Here is an 18,703-nt window from a genome sequence, read left to right on the forward strand (position 1 = left end):
TTCTCTGCCACATCTCCTGTGCTCTTGTGCAGCGTGGAGTATTCAGCTGGTGTTGCAGGTGAAGGGGTGACTGTCAACTCTGCCTGGTTTCCAACTGAGGTAGCAAAGGGGAAATAAGACCACAAGGTGGACAGTTGTAGCTCCCTAAACCCGGGGCTGCTCTGTGCCACCTATGGCCCAGAGGGGCTGCTGAACCATTTGCAGGCTGGCATTAGCCTCTTGAAGCTATCTGCTAGCTGGGAACTGCTAAAGTACAGTGGATTCAAGCCACCTCCTTCTCCTGCCCCCTTCCCAAACCCAGCCTGAAGCTGACACTAGGAACCACACTGGCCCTGGTCCCAGCTACACTGGGGAAGGGAATCCAGGGATGGAGAGATGCAAACGCTTTCTGACTTCTTTTATGCCACCGGAATGGCACAGAGGGGGATGCAGCAGTTCGGAGAATCTGACCCGAAGGATGTAAGAATTCTCCCCTCCCCACAAGAGCTGACTGGCTCCGCTGAGATTTTATTCATGGGCTCCCTCGTTGCCACCACTTTGGCAGTTCAAAGCTGTCTCTTCACACTGCCACAAAAGAACCCCGCCTTCTGCCTCCCCCCCCCACCCAAAGTGGTTCATCTGTCAGACTTAACTGAGCGACACATCTCTAGGGCTGGTGCTTTGCATCTGTTTCTCCCTTAAGTACAGCAGGGAAGTGAACCTTTCACTCCCCACTGTAGTTCCTTTGCTCTTACTGCCTGTGTGTCTGTCTTTGCCCTGAAACATTTCTGACCATTTTTTTCTCTAGCTTTCCATGGTTTATGAGATGTCAGACCAGCATCTTTGACATCTGTGCCCCTTTAGCTACGTCTACACGGGGGTGCTACTTCGAAATAGCTTATTTCGAAGTAGCAAAATCGAAAGAAGCTATTTCGATGAATAGTGTCTACACGTCCTCCAGGGCTGGTGCCGTCGATGTTCAGCACCGACGTTGGGCAGCACCACATCGAAGTAGGCGCTGCAGGGGAGCGTCTACACGCCAAAGCGGCCCACATCGAAATAAGGGTGCCAGGAGCAGCTGCAGACAGGGTCACAGGGCGGACTAGCACTTCCAGGGCAACAGCTAGCCGCTCCCTTAAAGGGCCCCTCCCAGACACACTCAGCCTGCACAGCACGCGGTCTGCAGAGCCACAGGCACGCACACCTGTCGAAGCAGTATGGACCCCCAGCAGCAGCAGCAGCAGCAGCAGCAGCCAGAGGTCCACACAGCCGCCCCTGCAGGAGCAGTGCTTGCCCTGCTCAGTGCTATGCAGGAGGCAGCTGACCACCTTTTATTCATGGAAGAGGAGCTGCCCCCACGGGAGGAGGAAGCAACCGCAGACCTTGCTGCCCTCTGACCCCCCACCGCCGCACACGCCGCCGGCTGTGGAGCTACCCCACGAGCACAGAGTGGTGGGAGCGGCTGGTGCTTGGCGAGTGGAACAACGACCGCTGGCTCCAGAATTTCCGTATGAGCCGGCAGACATTCCTGGAGCTCTGCCAGTGGCTCACCCCTGCCTTACAGCACCAGGATACCTCCATGCGACGTGCCCTCATGGTCGAGAAACGGGTCGGCATCGCTGTCTGGAAGTTGGCCGCTCCAGACAGCTACCGATCCATAGGGCAGCAGTTTGGCGTGGGCAAGGCCACTGTCGGGGCTGTCCTCATGCAGGTAAGAGGACCCGGGGGGGGGAGCCCTGGGGTGGAGGGCCAGACACACCCTGCACACCCCTCACTGGTGCTCTCTCATGTCCTTCCCCTGCAGGTCGTCCGCACAATCAATGCCCTGCTCCTCCACAGGCTCATGCGGCTTGGGGACCCAGATGCTGCCATCGCGGGGTTTGCCAGCCTGGGCTTCCCAAATTGCTTTGGGGCTCTGGATGGGACCCATATCCCCATCCGTGCCACAGAGCACAGCGGAGGACGCTTCCTCAACAGGAAGGGCTACCATTCGGTGGTCCTCCAGGCCTTGGTGGACAGCCGGGGCTGCTTCCTGGACATTTATGTTGGCTGGCCTGGCAGCACCCACGATGCCCGGGTGTTCAGAAATTCAGGCCTGTGCCGCCGGCTGGAGGCGGTGACCTACATCCCCCAGTGGGAGATCCCTGTGGGGGACACCACCATGCCCCTCTGCATCATTGCAGACGCGGCGTACCCCCTCCAGCCCTGGCTCATGCACCCTTACACAGGCCATCTCACAGCCAGCCAGGAGCAGTTCAACATGTGGTTGAACCCTGCGCGCCATGTGGTGGAACGCACTTTCGGCCGCCTCAAAGGGCGCTGGAGGTGTCTTCTCACCCACCTGGATGCAGGCCCCACCAACATCCCCCAGGCTGTGGGCACGTGCAGTGCACTCCACAACCTGGTGGAGAGCAAGGGGGAGGCATTCTTCCAGGGCTGGGCTGTGGAGGCTGGCAGGGCCAACGTGCAGCCACCCGCTGCCCCCAGTCGCCAGGTGGACCCCGAGGGGATCCGGGTCCGGGAGGTCTTGCGGGCCCATTTCAACCAGGCCCTGGGGTGTACACTGGCAGGCCACCCACTGCACCCCCCCCAATCCTCCACAACACTCCCTGCCCCCACGCCCACACCCCAGACCACCTAAGAGCACACACACCCCTACTTTTTTTGCAAATAAATGGACCTGTTGTTTGAAACCAAACAGTGAAATCTCCTATTAATACAATATATAGAGAGAGAGAAAAAAAGGGGGGAACTATTTACATGGGGGGGCAGGTACCAGAACAGAACAGGGGTCCAACACAAACTATATACAAATAATGGGGGATATGTACAAAGGGGGAGGGGGGGCCACGTCCTCGGCCCCGCACCCCTACTGTCTGGCGCCCAGGGTTGGAGGGCGCGACCCTTGCCTCGGCTGGAGCCCTGGCCGAGGCTGGGTGGGGGCCAGGCAAACCGGCAGATATAGCTGGTGGGTGTCTGCGGGCCCCAGGTCCCCCTCGGCGTCAGGCCCCAGGGTGGCGGACAGTTGAGGGATGGCGGTCGGAGCAGCGGTCGGAGCGGCGGGCAGACTGGCGGGCAGTGCGGCTTGGGGGGCCAGGTGTTCCGCGATGCACTCGAAGGTCTGCATGAAGGCCCCCCAAGCCTCCTGGTGCCAGGCCAGCGCTCACTCTTGTAGCTCCAGCCGCCGCTCCTCCACCCACAGGCGCCACTCTGACACCTCCAGCTGACGACGGAGGGTCACGAGCAGCTGGGGGTCCGTGGCTGTCCTCTGGTGGTGGCTCCGCTGTTGGCCTCGTCCTGGGGCTGGTCGGTGCTCCGCCAAGGGGCTGGCCTGCTGGGATGGCCCCGGTGGGCTCTCTGGGACCACTGACACCTCGCCGGTGCTCTCCGGGCCCTCTGATTGTGCAGCTGCGGAACACGGGGGAAGAAGAGTGGAGACAGTGTGGGCCCTGGTCCGTGGCCCTTGTCCCCCCACCCCTCTGCTGCTGGTTCCCCATCCCCGTCCCCAGGAGATGCTGCTGATGATGATGGGTGTCCCACCCCCACCCCCCGGGGACCCTAGGTTCTGCTCCCCCCATCCCCAGGGATGGGGCATGGTGCTGTCCTGCTGGGGGGCAGGGGGTGATGCACTCTTCTGAGGGATATGCCACTGCTGTCCTTGGGGCCATGGTCATCTGGGCATGTGGAGGGCCCTGGTCATGTCTGTTGTCCATGCCCCTTAACCCCGGGGGTGTGCACCGGGGGGTACATACCTGATGGTCCGCTCCCACGGTCGGGGGGCACCCACTGGGTGGACGCCCTGCTGGAGCTCCGGGATGGGAGAGCGATCCAGAGCCCCCTGTCGCTGGAGGAGTCCCCCTCCTCCGGCATCCCAGGGGTGGGCTCCTGGGGGGGGGGGGGCCCTGGGGTGCAGGGCTTGCCTCCGGGGCAGACTCCATCTCTGGGGCCTGCTGGGGCTCATTGGCCAAGGTGTCAAGAGTGACCGGGGGGGAGGAGGTGTACTGGGGGCCCAGGATGGCCCTGAGCTCCCTTTAAAAGGGGCAGGTGGCGGGGGCAGCCCCAGATCGGCTGGCCGCATCCTGGGCCCGGGCGTAACCCTGCCGCAGCTCCTTCACCTTACTCCTGAAGTGGTCAGGACTGTGGGCAGGGTGACCCCGGGCAGCCAGGCCCTCGGCCAGCCGAGCAAACGCATCCGCATTCCGCCTCTTGCTCTCCATTAGCTGGAGCACCTCCTCCTTGCCCCAGAGCCCCAGCAGGTCCCGGATCTTGGCCTCCATCCAGGAGGGGCCCCGCTGCCTCTTCCCAGGCTGGCTGGCAGGCTGGGAGCCCTGGCTCCCCTTGGGGGAGGTACCCTGGGAGCACTTGGGGGCTGCCTGGCGGGCCATCAGTGCAGGGTGGTGGGTTGGGGCTGCTGCGAGGTGTGCAGGCTCGCCGCGTGGCAATGCTGCGGCCTGCACGCGCTCTCAGCTTCCTGCACAGGAACGCAGGGGGCAGGGAGCTTTAAGGGGCCACTGCACGCGGTGACCATAGAGCTCAGGGGCTGGAGAGAGCGTCTCTCAACCCCTCAGCTGATGGCCGCCATGGCAGACCCCGCTATTTCGATGTTGCGGGACGCGCATCGTCAACACGTGCCCTACTTCGACGTTCAACGTCGAAGTAGGGCGCTATTCCCATCTCCTGATGGGGATAGCGACTTTGACGTCTTGCCGCCTTTACGTCGATTTCAACTTCAAAATAGCGCCCTCCACGTGTAGACGTGGCGGGTGCTATTTCGAAGTTGGCGCGGCTACTTCAAAGTAGCTGGCTCGTGTAGACGCGGCTTTTGAGTGTATCCATTCTGGATCTTGCCATGCACTTCCAGAAGGCAAAGAGAAGCATGAAATAACCCCCAGGCTTTATTACAAATGCCAATCTGCATGTCAGATATGAAGGCCCCTGAATGGGGAAAGTGAGGTTTGAAATCTGGATGTAAATCTGAATGGTCCCAAATCCAAATGGGTTTGGTTTTAGTCCAAGAGTAAGATAGAAAGGAACATAAGATCCAAAACCTATCAGAGGAATGAGGTTCTGGAACATCCTTCCAACAGGAGGAATGGAGGCAAACACACAGTTTTAACATGGAGCTTGATATTTTTAAGAGTGGCATTCTATGAGAGGGTTGCCTGGGATAATAGGACCTGGACTGGAGGACCTAGGAGGTTTCTTCCAGTCCCAAGTGCTGGGGTTATGGGCCAGAGCCACCCTGACACAAACACACTCGCGCCTGTGTCCTGCATTTTTAGTGTGGTGTGTTTCCCTTTGCTAGCCAGAGAGGTGCTTGCGCTGTGAATAGAACCACATAAAACATGCCCAAGAAGACTCAGTAAAGGGACCATGTCTTTCTTGTGAGCAAATGCGGATCTGCCTGAAATATCTCTCCGGGTTATCACGTCCTCTCTGAGTTGCAATTCTGGTATCACAGAGCTGAGCTTTTTAACAGGGCTTCCTATTCCCAGGGAGCCTTTTTCAACCCTGAGATAGCCAGTATCTACATCTCTTATTGCCACAAGACATTTCCTTTATAACATTACCTCTTGAAAAAATACTTTTGAGGTAATACATTTTTTATTAGTTTCTCAGCAGGCTTCTGCTGCTTGATTTGTGCATGTGCTATTGGTGTTTGGGTGCTTGGTTGTGCGCATGCACGTTTCCACTTAGAACACATTAAAAAAGAAACATCCCAAACCAAGATGTGGCATGACACCTGGGAGTGCCGGCTGAACGATTCAGGCAGATAAAAGCCAGGAGCGTGCAGCTCTGTCCGCCTCTCACCAGCTCTGTAACCTCAGTGTGAACTTTTCAGCATTCACCAGCAGGGCAGAGTGATGCTTTGGGTGGGTGGTGTGCAAGAGGTGATATTGGTGGGCTTCCTGTGCCCAGAAATACTAGAGAAGAGCAATGGAAGGTCCCTTCCAGGAGTGCTCATTAAAGCTGTCCTATTTCTAACTTACATTGCATTCTACCTTCAGAGTACCCCTGCATTTCCAGAGGAAACTGGTATTTTACACCATCTCCTGTTCTCAGATGTTCTGCAACAATGCCACTGTCAAACAGCTACCACATTCTGCCCCAGAGGGGGCTGCGTTCCAATGATGGGGTGATCCCTCCATTTATCAAGGGCTTTGGGATCCTTTAGGGTGAAAGACGCTACAGAAATGTGATATCATTGGCTACTGTCTAAACTGAACTTTTTAAATACAGAACAAAATATTTTAAAAGGTTTCCTTCCCCTTCTGTGGCTCTTCCTTATTTCCTTTCTACTTTCCCTTCAAAGTCCAAAATCACTGAGTTAAAACCAACACTTGAGCCCTGCCTTGCTTTTTTTCGGGCACTCATAGGAACATGGGCTCATAGCATTGGGGTGTGACGTAGGAACAGCAGTGGGGGGCCAAATGCAGCAGCTGGCAGAGGTGGAATTGAAGCAAAGGTGTCCAGGAGGTGAGTGGATGAGAGATGGGCAGACTGCTGTTATCTCAGGGGGTGCTATAGAGCAGTGGTTCATAAAGGATGTACCATGGAGCACTGGTGGAAAAATATTTGGAAAAATAATTCAACATATATATTTTCTGTTGTTAAAACCAGGTACAATGTTTCTTCTTCATTGCAATGGTACCTGATCGTTAACTTCGTTTCGTTTTTGCTCTGTATGTTGCTGTTTCTTGTTTTGGGATTTGTTTGGTTGGTTGGTTTGTTTTGTTTTTGGGTCTGACCACAATTTTTGAAGAAAATTTTTGTAGGTGTTCTGCCTAAAAAACATCATTGTTTGGTGTTCTAGGGTCTTGAAAAGTTTAAGAAACACTGCTGTAGAGGACTGGGGAAGAAAGCTAGCAAGCAGTAAGACCGTTTCCATAGGAAAGCAGGTAATGGCAATTGTTGGACAGCTGGGTAGGTTGGACTTAGGTGGTGGCTTAGGAATTTCAGTTGTGGTAGCATCAAGTGAACCAATCAGGGACTTGAAGTGAAGGGTTCTGCCCAGGCACATAGGAGAATGTGGGCCTTGAGGGCACACAGTCCACCCTGGGACAATCTGCAACAAGTGACTGTGACAAACAGAAGAGTAGGGGAACGGAGAGAAGGATGCTGAAAATAACATCACACGGTTGACGGGGTAGCTGTAGCCATCACAGGAACTGTGGTTCTGGGAAGGGTTCTGAGGGACAGAGCCGCTGGGGGAGGATACACAACATTTCAGTGGAGGTGGTGGAAAAGAAGGTGCCAGGACACTTGAGGGTGAAGCAGATGAGGGAGTGGGAGCAACTCGATGAGTCACAATTGCAGATCAATAGGGAGGGGCCCAGAGTTAGGGCACCACAGCTGAGTGAGATATGGTGCACAAGGAGGGCGTAGTTGGAGAGATTCAGGGCCGAGGGATGACAGAGCAAAGGACACACAGGAAAATGACCTCAGCAGCCTCCTGCAGTGCAGTCAGAACACAGCAGTGGGGGCGCCAGAGCCGAGGATGAGGGAAAAGTCAAGGCAGGATGATGTGGATATGAATGAGGGGTTTGACAGAGGCAACAAAGGGGATATAGGTGGGGCTGGAGAAGACCTCAGATTTGGGGTTAAGATCCAGCTGGTGGGGGGCAGGGGGCAAGTTCACCTACTTGAATGCTGTCCAAGGTTTGCCAGGTCTATTGCTGTAAAGGGACATGGGAGTGAAGGAAGCATTCCTGGGCTGTGAAACCTCCAGAGACAAATCTGTGAGAGGGCATCAACCGCTCCCTTCTGCCTCCAGGCCTTGGCACAGCAACCTGGTTTACCTTCCCCCTCCCCCCCCTACACACCCCAACTCCCTGAAAGCCCAGCTGCTGTTCACTGCATTGCAGCAGTGGCGGGACACCCGGCCACTCCTCGGGAGTGTGAAGGGACTTGATTAGACAGAGCTGAACTGCAGCATCCCTGCTTCAGACACAGGCCCTTCATGGCCATGCACGTTGTCTGCTGCAGCAGCCTAGAACATGCCATGGCTATTCCTAGAGACAGCACTCCTCTCTAATTACAGCTCTGTAAAGTATCACAGAATGGTAAACAAATACCTCCCTGCAGCCAGCACAACACAAATACATCCCTGCCCAGTCTCCTCCCAACACAGCCCCACCCCAGTCTGTTTGGTGGTCTCTTCCCCCACCCCATGGCTCTCTCTGCTTTTAGTTGGCGTTGGGTCATGGCACTTATTGCAACTTGTAAGTGACCTGGCTCGTGCTCAGACCCAAACTCCGCAGAGCTTTATTATGCCTCCGTGGACAACTGGGACTGAGGTCATGAATCAGCTGGAGGCAAAATGCCCTTTATCATTCTTGTAGGCCAGCCTTCAGTGCCCAGGGTGGCATTCCTTCAGCGTCGCTAGCCTCCCTCAGCGTACTTGATTAGGAACCATTTTATTCGGTGAGGGAATCATTTGATCAAAAAGTGATGTCAATACTGGCCAAAGATGCCAGGCAGAGTCTTGCGGGTATGTCCCTTCGCAATGGTACCTAAACATCACCTAGATTTATACACCCAGCAGTCAGGCAGGCAGGGAAATACTATTAATACCATTTTAAACGCAAGGAACTCGGGCCAGGTCTACATCTAAAATTTAGGCCAATCTAGATACATGGTTTAGGAATATTAAAAATCCACGTGTGATGACCTAACGCCCACCACAGATGCAACGAGGTCAGTGGAAGGATGCTTCTGTCAGACTAGTTAGTGTTGTTCAAAAGGGTGATGTTCGTACACTGATGGAAAACCCCCAGCAACAGTGCTGGCTTCATCTTCCCTGTGGAGGTTGAGGGCGGGGGAATTCTGGCATAGGCAACCCTTAAGACACAGAGAGAGAGGCCCAGTTCTTTCAAGATATTTAGATTCCTAACTTCCATTGAAATCAGGAGTGCAAATACCTTGGATGATCAGGACTTGCCCTTGCAGAAAGCCTGCGACAAAACCAGGAATTAAAACCAGGAGAGCCTAGAATAGGTACAACAGAGGCAACGACAGCTCAAGTTTCTCCAATGCCTCCCCTTGCTATACTCTCCTTGTCAAGGTCTGGTCTCTCCTAGGCCCATAACCTCTCTGCTGAAACTGCAAAGCACCTAACAGGAAGCGGCTATACTAGGTTTCAGTACTTCGCTCCTTGGCTTTGAATATTTAAGCCAGCCAAGGATGCTTAAGCTCTGCTAGCATGTTGAAATCCAGACATGAATGCTGTGTGTTCTCTTTTGCATTTTCACAGTGGTTCTTCCAGGAACACCACATGCTCCAGTGCTAATTTTAGGTTATAATAATTGTTGAACATTCTTGGAGGCTGCAAGCAGGCAAGATTGTACTGTGCTGCTGTCAAGTGTCTTTTAAAGGCAACTCCTGCGTTTCAGAGAAGAACTGAGTCTTTTTAGCCATGGCAGTGGGTTAATATTGACACAAAGTGCCTCGGTCTGGAATGCTGTGTGTTACGTAAGGGCTAAAGATGAGCCTATTGTGTTAGGAAATGAGACCTGTCTTAAACCATTAATCAAGGGACTTAGAAAGAACAGTGGCTTAAGTGAGCTAATGAAAGGGCAAAAGAAACATACTCAGCACAGTAAAAGGCACTGTTTCTCAGCCTTTTTTTTATAAAATAGCCTTTTAAAAAAATTATAAGCACCCCCTGTACCTACAATTTACAGACACAAATTTTCCTACCATTGCAACGTTTGTCCTACTAGATCAGAGCAAGGTGTACTGCAGTGTAGCGTTACTAGTATGTTTAGTGTTCTAGAACTTCTGAAAACATTTTCTGAATAATTGCCTGACTATTACAGAGCAGTGGTTCTCAGTCTTTCTGGATAAGTGTACCCTTTCAGGAGTCTGATGGGAGCATGCAAGACCAAAGTTTCACATCACTTTTAAAAACTACTTGCTTCCATAGTCAGACCTTAAAAATACAAAGGCGTTGCAACATGCAAGTACAGTAAAACCTCACTTTACGCATCTTCAGGTTGCGCAAAGCTCGCTTGAACCCGAATTTCGCACAACCTGAAGATGTGTGGCTGCCAGCCTGCCTAGCTTCCCGCAGCAGTGGGCAGCTAGGCAGACTAAGAGCCCCTTCTCCCTGCCTTCCCAGAGAGGCGCTAGGCAGCGCTCTGGGAAGGTAGGGGGAAGGCTTTTCGCTCGCCTAGCTGTTTGCTCCTGCGGGCAGCCAAGTGGGCTAAAATCCCCTTCCCAGAGCGGTGCTGCTGTCAAGCTGACAGCAGCACCACTCTGGGAAGGTAGGGAGAAGAATTTTAGCTGAGCTGAAGCTAAAACTCGCTTGCCCCACCTCCCAGGATCAGACCCCAGCACACTACATCCCCGTATGGGGCTCAAGGTCTATCCCCCAGCGCAGCACACAGGACTTGGGCTCCAGCTCCCTGCCCACCACCGCCGCAGACCCTGCTCCAACCTCTGCAGACTCGGATCCAACCTCTGCAGCCCCAGCTCAGCCCCCACCCTACTCACCACCCATGCACAGCTCCGTCTCACCCCCCACCAGGGGCGCAACTCTTCCTGGCTGCAATCAAGCCCTGGGGAAGTGGCAGTTATGGGCACTCCCAGCCTGGAGCCCCGGGGAAGCGGTGGCCATGGGCATTCCTCTGCAGATAGCTCTGGTTCAACCTCCCCTGCCCCCCTGCAGTCCTAACCCACCCCAGGCTTAACCCCCTGCTCCCCTGCCCACAGCCCCAGCCCACCACCAGCTTAACCCTCACCAACTGCCCCCACAACCCCAGGACTTAACGTTCAAAAAGGAGCTGCAGGGGTCTGATTGCAGAACGTACATTCCACCAGGGGAAAAAAGCCGGCCCCCGATTTACACGAAATTTGGGTTTCATGACCCTCGTGTAAATTGAGGGTCTGCTGTGTTGACCAATTGCTTACCTTCTCATGTTTACCATAAAACTAAACAATAAATGAATCAGAATCTAAATATTGTATTTAAATCAGGGTGTGTAAAACAGAGCTGTGCCAACATGACATTGTATGGAATTTGTTTGTACTGTCTTTGATAAGGCTTTTTATGTAGCCTGTTGTAAAACTAGGCAAATAACTAAATGAGTTGATGTACCCCCTGGAAAGCCTCTGGGTACCCCAAGGTTGAGAATCACCGGTAAAAGGGATATTGTAGAGCTCTCTTAAGATGGGGGTTGCTTAATAAGTATCTCTGGCGTAGTTTTTAGGGTGGACAATCCCTTTATGGCAGGAATGGGAAACCACAAATAGTGGGCAGGCTACATGAGTGGCCCTCCTTCACCTCAGTGGATTGCAGCAGTCTCCAGCCCAGTGGGGTTCCCCATGCCTGCCCCCCACCAAGTGCCTCTCATGCCCTGAGACACCGGAGTCCCACACTTACCTGCGACCCCTGCTCCCAGTAGTTTCGGCGATCCACAAATCTCCTGATTCATGCACAATCCCCGTTCCCCCCAGCTCCCTGGGCTGGAATGCCGTGAACAGCTGGGAGAGGAGCAGGGACATAGGGCGAACCAGGAGACACGCAGCTCCTCCAAAATTGCTGGGAGAGAGAACATAAGAACATAAGAATGGCCATACTGGGTCAGACCAAAGGTCCATCCAGCCCAGCATCCCATCTGCCGACGGTGGCCAATGCCAGGTGCCCCAGAGAAGGAGAACAGAAGACAATGATCAAGTGATTTATCTCCTGCCATCCATCTCCTGCCCTTGTTCTGAAGGCTAGGGCACCATACTTTATCCCTGGCTAATAGCCATTTATGGACCTAACCTGCAAAAATTTATCGAGCTCTTTTTTAAACCCTAATAGAGTCCTGGCCTTCACAGCCTCCTCGGGCAAGGAGTTCCACAGGTTGACTGTGCGCTGTGTGAAGAAAAATTTCCTTTTATTAGTTTTGAACCTACTACCCATCAATTTCATTTGGTGTCCCCTAGTTCTTGTATTATGGGAAAAGGTAAATAATTTTTCTATATTCACTTTCTCCACACCATTCATGATTTTATATACCTCTATCATATCACCCCTCAATCGCCTCTTTTCCAGACTGAAAAGTCCCAGTCTCTCTAGCCTCTCCCCATATGGGACCCGTTCCAAGCCCCTAATCATCTTAGTCGCCCTTTTCTGAACCTTTTCTAATGCCAATATATCTTTTTTGAGGTGAGGAGACCACATCTGCACGCAGTACTCGAGATGTGGGCATACCATAGTTTTATATAGGGGAAGTATGATATCTTTTGTCTTATTATCGATCCCTTTTTTAATAATTCCTAACATCCTATTTGCCTTACTAACTGCCGCTGCACACTGCGTGGATGTCTTCAGAGAACTATCCACTATAACTCCAAGATCCCTTTCCTGATCTGTCGTAGCTAAATTTGACCCCATCATGTAGTACGTGTAATTTGGGTTATTTTTTCCAACATGCATTACCTTACACTTACCCACATTAAATTTCATTTGCCATTTTGCTGCCCAATCACTCAGTTTGCTGAGATCTTTTTGTAGTTCTTCACAATCCCTTTTGGTTTTGACTGTCCTGAACAACTTGGTGTCATCTGCAAACTTTGCCACCTCACTGCTTACCTCATTTTCTAGATCATTGATGAACAAGTTGAACAGGATCGGTCCCAGGACTGACCCCTGGGGAACACCACTAGTTACCCTCCTCCATTGTGAAAATTTACCATTTATTCCCACCCTTTGTTTTCTGTCTTTTAACCAATTCCCGATCCATGAAAGGATCTTTCCTCCTATCCCATGACCACCTAATTTACATAAAAGCCTTTGGTGTGGGACCGTGTCAAAGGCTTTCTGGAAATCTAGGTATATTATGTCCACTGGGTGCCCCTTGTCCGCATGTTTATTAACCCCTTCAAAGAATTCTAACAGATTAGTTAGACACGACTTCCCTGTGCAGAAACCATGCTGACATTTGCCCAACAATTCGTGCTCTTCTACGTGCCTTGCAATTTTATTCTTTACTAGTGTTTCTACTAATTTGCCTGGTACTGATGTTAAACTTATCTGTCTATAATTGCCAGGGTCTCCTCTAGAGCCTTTTTTAAATATTGGCGTTATATTGGCCGTCTTCCAGTCATTTGGTACCAAAGTGGATTTAAATGATAGGTTACAAACCACTGTTAATAACTCCGCAATTTCACATTTGAGTTCTTTCAGAACCCTTGGGTGAATGCCGTCTGGTCCTGGAGACTTGTTACTATTCAGCTTATCAATTAACTCCAGAACCTCCTCTAATGTCACTTCAATCTGAGTGAGTTCCTCAGATTTGTCACCTAAAAAGGCTGGCTCAGATTTAGGAACCTCTGTAACATCCTCAGCCGTGAAGACTGAAGCAAAGAAATCATTTAATCGCTCCGCAATGGCACTGTCTTCCTTGATCGCTCCTTTTATATCTTTATCGTCCAAGGGCCCCACTGCTTTTTTAGCGGGCTTCCTGCTTCTAATGTATTTAAAAAACATTTTACTATCATTTTTTGAATTTTTGGCTAGCAGTTCCTCAAAATCTTTTTTGGCTTTTCTTACTACATTATGACACTTAATTTGGGAGTGTTTATGTTCCTTTCTATTTTCCTCACTAGGATTTGACTTCCACTTTTTAAAAGCTGCCCTTTTCTCTCTCACTGCCTTTTTAACATGGCTGTTTAGCCATGGTGGTTCTTTGTTAGGTCTCTTAGTGTGTTTTTTTTGGGGAGAGGTGTAGGAAGCACCGGGGTGGGTGGCCAGAGCATCCACAGGCCTCAGATAGAGCCCCAGTGAGCTTCATGCAACCCTCAGGCTGCTGGTTGCCCACCACTGCTTTAAGGTCATCACCCAACCTGGCAAAGCCTTTCTTGCATTAATAGTTCCAATGGAGTCAATAGGACTATTCGCAAAGTAAAAATATGCAGGACTGGGCTCCAGATTTGTAGGTGCCAGAGTACATTTGAGTTCTCTCACGTTCACAGCTGAGTGTGAAGCAGACAGTGAAGGTTGGGAATGAAGCTAATGCAGAAGAAGAGTGGGTGCGCAGACTTAAATAAACCTTGTTGTTGGCAGCGCTTTATTCTAGCAAGAGATCTGCTGTGGTAACGGGGGCTTTGCTCTAATGGAATAGTTTGGAGGAGATTGCTGAGTTAATATGAAGACCTCTCTAGCTCCAGCTGTATCATGTGCAGCATCCGGTAAGTCATTAATGGTACAGGGGGTGTGACACAGTCCCCATCTGCCTCTCGCAAACACCCGCTTCCCTAGCAGATACCTGCAATCACAGTTCCTTTAAACGAGTCTTCAGTGGCTCAACCCTCTGGCTAAGGCACATTCACTGTCCCCACTTCTGGGGTATACAGTCCCAAGTTCCTTCCATGGCCCTGCTATGTGGTCGTAGCTCTCAGGCTTCTTCCCAGAGGCTCTGCCTTTTTCAACAACCCGGTCAGAGTCTATCTGGCATCTTTTTAGCAATCTTCCCTGGGGCCAGTCTGCAACCAAACCAAACCAGCTGCACCCAGCTCAGTGCCTTCACTTGGTCAGGCCAGGTTCTGGTGGGCTCAGTTTGCCCACAGTGACCTGTGTACAGCCCTGCCGCTTATCCAGCCAGCTACCTGGTCATTCCACTTTAAACTCCAGACAGGAGCTGCATTCTTTCTTCTGCTGCTTGACTTTTATACGGCCCATCTGGCCCCTAATTGGTGACTGTAGAAGCCCTTCCAATTGGTTGTTTCTCTGCAGCCATTCTGGGCTTCTTGGAGGACTTTTTCCATTACTCTGTTCTGGAGCAGGGTGATGCAGGGCCATGAGGCCTCCAGCAAAGGGCCTCTGGACATAGTCCATTCATCACAGGTAAATGGCAGGGTCTTCGGCCACCACGGTCCTGGGGACAGGGTGTAGGGGAGGACCCGACCTGCATTCCTGGAAGGGGTGGAGCCTCAGGTGGAAGGGGCTGGGCTGAGAGCAGCCATATCACTCTTAGCCCCAGACCCTCTCCCTGCTCCTCAGTCTGGTACGCAGAGAGGTTGGAGCCAGTGGAGGGGCTGGGGATGGCCAGCAGGGAGTCTTTCTGGTACTCAGTACCAGCTAAAAATAATGTGTCGGTATGGCATATTGGACCGGTCTGTACCACAGCACCATGGAATTGACAACCCAGGTTTCCACTGAAAACTGATTGCAGTGGTAAAGTCTTGACCGGCCCTGCTAAATGAGCCTTCCTTTGCCTTGTCTTTTTAGATTGCAAGCTCTTTGAAGTGGGGACTGTCTCTGTGTGTCTGCACCATGCCAAGCACTAGTTGCAGTTATGGCCTCTAGATGCTATTGCAATAACAATTTTTAAAAAAAACAAGATTTAAGCAATGGCCTCAGGATTGGTATCAGGGTATGTTGTGGAGCCAGGACTGTGTTAAAAGAGGAATCAGGACTCACAGACTGTTTTGAGTTGAGCTAGAGACCACTTGATTCTTCTCCCTAGTCTCAGCTACAGAATCAGAGTCACTTCCCAAGTTAGGGTGCATTCACACTGCACTTCTTGTTTTTTAACTTTTTATTAAGGCAAAATTAACATAGTACCTCACTTATCCCAGCTCAGGTTAATATGCCCAGGACCTGGCTAACGATTCTGCTCTGGAAGGGTATGTCTGCACAGCAAAGTTATTTCGAAACAGTGGATGTCTTATTTCAAAATTGGTGAACCTCATTGTACACAGAATAGCTCCTATTTCAAAACAGCTGTTTTGAAATAGGGGCTGTGTACGCAGGGAATAGAACCTATTTCGAAATAAGCCATAGTGTGGCCAATGGCTCTATTTCGAAATAGGTTCTGTTGTATGTAGATGCTCTATTTTAAAATAGTTGAGGGCTATTTTGAAATGCATTGTGTGTAAAGGCCGTATTTTGGAATGAACTATTCTGGAATCCCTCTTCTTGAAGGCTATGTCTGCACTAGCCCGTTCTTTTGGAAAATCCGGTCTTTTTTTGCAAAAACGTGGAGCATCTACACACAAAATGCGCTCTTTCAATACAAAATCGAAAAACCACAGCTGTTCTTCCAGAAGCCCTCTTATGCTCCTGGATCAGGAAGAGCGCCTTCTTTCAAAACAAAGCCTGCGTAGATTCTCCCCGGGCCCTTTTTTCAGCAGAGCAGTCCTCATGGCGCCAGATTTTCAACCACTGGCCCATTCTTTCGAAAGAGTGGGAGACTGTGTGGACACTCTTTGTCGAAAGAATGGATCACTTTTTCGCTCTGCTTTTTTGTGTGTGGATGCAATCTTTCAAAAGCAGTTTTTTTCAGAAGAGATCTTTCAAAAGATCTCTGTAATGTTGATCCAGCCGAATAGCTTATTCAGGAACAACGCTGCTGTGTAGACATAGCCAAAGTGACCTCTGCTGGGTGGTGTCTTTCATGGAACCAACTGGGATCTGGGGGATAGCTTGAGTCTGGTCCAATATTGCTTCACTCAGCAAAAAGACCTCCTCTGTTATTTCCTCACCATCATTTTTTTTCCTGACTTGCCTCGATCCCCACTCTCTTGTGCTTGAGAAAGAAGATGAGATGAAGTGAAATTATCCAGCAGGATCAGATGGAGATTAAAGTAGGCATTTCATAGCATTTATTTTTAAACCATGGCAAGAAAACTGAGTTTTTCCTTCTTGAGATTCATTTCTCGTCTAGCTATAGCTATTGTAATTAGATGCATTTGAGGAGTGTCAGGCAGTTAAGGTATTTATCAAATCTTTCATGTAACTTAGCCTGACTTTAGCTGGGAACAAACATGCTTTTGGTATGTAAAACAAGAATTAAGGACCTTTGGCTTTCACTGGCTTCTTGGACTCATTGGTATTTGTTGAGGGATTAATAAAATACTGTTTTCATAGCCCGGTAATCAGCCTAACATATGAAATTTATCTTGCTGTCCCATCACCCTTAATGAGATCCTGTTGGAAAATTCAGTCACCAGAATAGCCCAAGCAAGATAAAGCCACATTTTCCCTCTTGTTATTCCATGTGATGGTGGTGGGTTCTCTGAGAACCCCCAAGTGATGGTGTGGCCCACACACCTACTGGGTGTGATTCACTCTTCCATGTAGTAGCTCCTAGACCACTTACACAGAGAATGAGTGTCATCTGCAGCCTTAACGGCCAGCCAGCTGGCTTTTGGCTCAAACTGGAGCATTTTGCACCAAGCTCCAGGGTTCCCAGGTTCAAGTCTGTTTGTGTGGTTACCATAATAAGTAGAATATGAGTGTCTGTAAACAATGGCAGCAGCAGAATTATGTTGCTAGAGCATGAAATGGGAAGGCAGAGCAGCTGGAGTCTAGACTTTGTTCTGCCACTGTCTCATAGTGTGACCCTGGCCAAGTCACTTAATATGTGTGCCACCGTTTCCCTTTCTGTGGAATTAGTATAAATAATCCTGGGCGCTTCAGAGGAGTTATGAGGCTGAGTTGTCAAGAGCTTTGAACTCCTTAGATGTAAGCACTAAGCACTTTTAAAATAACTGGCCAAAAAGAATACTGGTTGAGCCAGACAGCTTATATTAAAGACACCATATCTTTCTACCAGCGAAACACCAGGGCTTGAAAATTTGGAAGAGCGGGAATTTGGATGCTGATTGACCAGTGAGGATGCATGTAACTCCAGCAGGCTCAGACAGTGCCCTGTGCTTTGCAGAAATTCTTAATGCAGGGTATATTGTGTGGGGTGGCATAGGGCTTCATGCCGGCTACTACTGCATAGCCTATTAAACAGATGTAATTGAAATTAGATTCAGCGATAATGAAGACCCTCATGAGGTTCAAGCCTCCTAGGCAATCAAGGCCACTATTGTGCATTGCTAATCATGATTTACTGCCCTGCCTGTAATATCATCCAACCCTTTTAAAAACTGGGGCCCAGTTGTTCTTGATTAGAGTCTCGCCTCAGTCAGAAGCTCAACATTTGGCTCCAGGAGCCTGCAACTTTAGTCTATCTTCAGGGCAAAGCTCAGCTCTGAATCCTGGCCCTAGTGCTCTTGAGGTACAGGAATGTTTGGATCTGTTTGGTCCGTTTGGTCCGTTGTAGAGACAAGGGACAGCTGCTGAGTTCAGAACCGGCTCTGAACTTTCCCAAAGTTCCTTGCTGTTTGCATCTGGGGTTTTAGATTCAAGTTCATCTCTACACTTGCCAGTTCCAGGCAAAATGACTTAGTTGGCAAGCCAACTCAGACGAGTGGCCCACCTGTCTAGTGGCTTTCAGTCCCACTGCTGGATGTGCAGTAGTAGGAAAGAGAAAGGAGTGGTCCTGTGTATTCCATGGATGTGATGCTCACTGGCATGTGCAAAGAATGGCCATGTGGCTTGTACATGGGGAGATCTTGGATCCAGCCCCAGCTTTGCCATATGAAGACACCTGGTCTCTCTGGCTAGGGAGTACTTCCCTTCTCTACACTGGGCTGTGAGGCTTATTCATTAGTATAGGTCTAGACCAGGTGCCTTAAGGGCCTCACAGGGAAAATGCTACCAAGAGCAAAGCATCAATGATGTCGGAGTACCCGTCTGCTCATCCTGGGCAAGCTGGCCAGGCAGAAGGTATTTTGACACACCTAGGAGCAGGGAGACAGCTGTTATCATGGATCTGACCTGTGGCTTGGCGGGAAGACCCTGGCATCCAATCCTGTCAGTCCTGTTCTTTATCCTGACCTGTGATGCTCTCACAGAATAGCAGTAACCTTGTCTCTCCCTCTCTCTCCCTCTCTCTCT

The 18,703-nt window shown here is 50.7% G+C and overlaps 1 protein-coding gene across 1 annotated transcript in view; it reads left to right on the forward strand.

Annotated features, from left to right (window-relative positions):
- Positions 1-18,703, forward strand: part of JPH3 (junctophilin 3) — a 140,000-nt gene that overhangs the window by 103,793 nt on the left and 17,504 nt on the right. The gene's annotated exons all lie outside the window — the stretch shown is intronic.

The sequence above is a fragment of the Carettochelys insculpta genome, chromosome 14 (assembly GCF_033958435.1).
Source record: "Carettochelys insculpta isolate YL-2023 chromosome 14, ASM3395843v1, whole genome shotgun sequence".
In the NCBI taxonomy this organism is placed as follows: Eukaryota; Metazoa; Chordata; order Testudines; family Carettochelyidae; genus Carettochelys; species Carettochelys insculpta.